The sequence below is a fragment of the Sinocyclocheilus grahami genome, unplaced genomic scaffold, assembly GCF_001515645.1.
Source record: "Sinocyclocheilus grahami isolate Dianchi unplaced genomic scaffold, SAMN03320097.WGS_v1.1 scaffold218.1, whole genome shotgun sequence".
Lineage (NCBI taxonomy): Eukaryota > Metazoa > Chordata > Actinopteri > Cypriniformes > Cyprinidae > Sinocyclocheilus > Sinocyclocheilus grahami.
The window spans coordinates 809,130-812,666 of record NW_015505397.1 but is presented as its reverse complement, the minus strand read 5'-3'; the positions used below and the strand labels follow the sequence as shown (position 1 = coordinate 812,666).

General features: G+C 34.8%; 1 long non-coding RNA gene across 1 annotated transcript; it reads right to left on the bottom strand.

Moving 5' to 3' along the window:
* Positions 1-1,251: 1,251 nt before the first annotated feature.
* On the bottom strand, positions 1,252-3,283 carry LOC107596406 (uncharacterized). Its single transcript, XR_001610356.1, has 3 exons — positions 3,191-3,283; positions 2,630-2,863; positions 1,252-1,601 (listed from the first exon to the last, which is right to left on the bottom strand). It is a non-coding gene; the product is annotated as an uncharacterized lncRNA (long non-coding RNA).
* Positions 3,284-3,537: the final 254 nt, after the last annotated feature.

Here is a 3,537-nt window from a genome sequence, read left to right as displayed (position 1 = left end):
TTTTTCTGATATGTTGGTGTTATATCTTTCACTTAGATGTTATAAGTTGCACTGAATAAATACAGCTGGATAAAACAAAAACTGTGTCCGTCTTCCTTTTAGGCTGCAAAGCAACAAAATGTGATTATTTTAAAGGAGGTGATTCTCTATACCCACTTATATATATGCACACATATATATTAGTAAATGTTTTATTTGAATTGATTTATTTGAATTTATTATTATTATTATTATTAATAATAATAATTTATTTTAACATTTTATGATTTAATGAATAACTTTTCATCAATTCATGAACCCCCCTAAAGTATCCTCACAAAACCCAGTTTTGGAAATCCTGCTTTAAAATTTTCAAAAATATGTCACTTAAAACATAAGGTTACATCCCACACGTCCACTTTATCAGTTTCAGTTGTCAGTTTCACTATCTGCTGGACTGAATCTTCTGGCCTTTCTTAATTCTGTCTGTCTGAATGTCTTCTACAGGTGGCAGGCCATTTTCTGCTGTCGATCCCTGACTTTAGAAACTCCCACTTCACTGTGATCTTTCGTCTCCAAAATCACAATTAAAAACCCATTACTTTTAGATTGTGTTGTCAAACCATGAGCTCTTTTTTTTACGTTGTTCTGATTCACTCTTTATTCTTCCTGTGTAAAGAAACTTTAAGTCTAAGAAAATTATAAACCATTACTATTAACATTTTTATGACAATAAACAGGGTGCAATCGAGTTTCCTTCAATTCTGTGACATTAAACCAGATTTTATTGATTTAGGTAGCTGCTATATACACGTCAACAGTTTAACTTTAACTTTCCAATAAGATTCTCTGTTGCTCAGCATTTGATCTGAAAGAAAAAACTGACTGTAGAAGAAGAGTTTACACTAATGCCAGATATAGCACCCCTTGTGCTAAACACTGAAGATGCAACACATACACTTTGTATTTTTTGGACACATTTCAAGATGCATGAAATTTAATTTGAGTATGTCTCAGGCCTAAGTGAGCGGCTCATGACAATAATAAATACATTTTATTTGTAATGCACCTTTCCTATACTCAAAGCATTAGCTATATAAATTAATGGAATAAGCAGCACAGTGAACTGAACTTTACGTTATTGTCGGTGAGTGTTAACGGATTCTGATCACCTGTAGAAGTGCTCATCTGTCGTCCAGTATCTATCCCAGGGTTCCGCGGGGCGACTGGCTCGTCAGAAAAAAATGAGATGGTGATGATGATGATGGCGGCGCTGGTGGGACAGTAATGAGTGATGGCTTCTCTCCAGGGAAAGAAATATGTGTGTGAGGAAGGAAAAAAAGAGGAATGTATGGGGAATAAGTGGTGTCATTCTTCTCGCTATACGCCAGTGCGTTTGTGCCCTAGAGGACTGGAATATAATCAATATCCTTCTGTTCAAATGCTCTCTCTCTCTCACACACACACACACACACACACACACACACACACACACTTGGTGTTTGTAGAGGAACTCTTCAGCATGATGTATCTCTTTACGGTTCTGGTGGAGGTCAATTAAACCAAATCAAATGTTTGGGGTCTTGTCAAACATCCATGAGTCTGAGAAAGAAAGAGGTATCCTGTACGAATGAAAAAAAAAACAAATTAATGGACCTTAATCAGGGAAGATGCCATTTTTAATTGGATGCAAATGAATATGAGGCTTTTGGCTACTGGAAATGTTTTGGAAAAACATTTTAATATTTGATTGACTAAAAGATCAAATGTTTTCCATTTCAAATTGCATTTATTAAAGGTCAATAACACAAAGACAGCAATGAGATTAAATGGAGATCAAACAGAGAAAGCAAATAAATATTCTCAGATGTCTCTCCTGAAAAAAAGAACCCAGAAATGAAGAGACCTCAGCAACGTATTAAACTCAGGTGAATTGTTGAGATGTTCATTAATATAAAGCTATAATAAAGTAAAAATATTAAAAGCTTCTCAGACAATAAGTTAATATCAATAATAATAAATGAAAATAAGTTTAAGATAACAAAAAAAAGTACTAAAACTGAAATACAAATAAATTAAAGCTAAACAGAAATATATATATATAAAAAAACAGAACTAATAAAATAACAAGCCATAATAAAATGACAAGAACTTAATTTCAAATTAAAATGAAAGTATTAAAATAAAACTGAAAAAAGTTAATAAAAAAAACATTAATAACATCTTATAAATAATTCAATTATATGAATATATATGTATATATATTTTCTAAAGATCAAATTATCTATGCTGCTATAGACATTCAATTTATAACTTTCTTCAATCTTAACTTTATATTCAATCTTGTTATTTTATAGTTCTCTGTATGAAAACTATTGACTCATTTGGGTTTTTATTCCTCTTGTAGGAGAAACATTTGAGGCAAATATATTTGAACGAAACCTCACTGAGAACTCTTGAATTATAAAAGAGAAATCGCTGAGCAATATAATGTTCCTCCGGGGGAGACTGCAGTGCTGGCACGTGATTTTAATGCATAAATAAATAAATTAAACCAACGAGCCAGGCACATACACAGACCGCAAACCCATGCCACTGCATTCATGTGATGCCCCCGGAGGGTGGCATCATCTCACAATGTCACATTCACCTGCCTCTTCCTCTCCTCCTCTTCCTCAGCGACTCCCTGAAGACATCTGGACACACGCCAGACGAGATGTCATGCACCCCGAGCCTTCAGGTCGCTCTCCTGGAGCCGTGCCCGTGTTTATTTCCCGTTTTATATCATGAGTTCGACGTTTGAATGTGTCACTGCAGCTGAAACAGGATTTAGACTGTTTAGCATTCAGCAGCGTGTCCCAAAACAACCTCTGCTGTACCTCGCCTGGGACACAAAAACTAAATATGTTATGATCCAAACATCATGTCCCTGAACCTTTATGAATGAATCACTATCACGTAGTGTACTGGGAAACATAATTTGGCCAAATTTCAAAACAATACTATATTCATTAATTCACTGATTCAACTCATTTCAATTCAAATTCGTCTCTGACCTGAACACAAGGATGTATAATATGTCTCAAAACAACACAAGACTTAGTTCAAGTGAAATCAACTCATTTTAAATCAGTCTCTGACTTATTTAAATAAATATAGTCATACTACACATAAACAGAATGTACTTTTTTTAACGGCTTTGAAGAAGTACCTGCTCAGAGGTTATGCGATTTCAGATGCAGACCATGTGTCTAAGAGGATGTTTGATCTGCTGCTGGTTCCTGTGGACAGAGGTGAGTATTTGTACTCATGCACAAGCAGGTGAGTGCTTTGCAGCTGCGTTAAAATGCCCCTCACATGAGTAATGGCCGGCCTCCTTTAACACCTGACTCAGATGATGATGGGATATCTGCAGGCACGAATGATTTCCGTTGGCTCATTTCTGATATATTAGAACAGAATGATGAATACAAGTAAACAATATATGATGCATTAGATATTATGAATCATATTTCAGTAGATATGCCACAATATTGACTAAAATGTACTATTCACCCT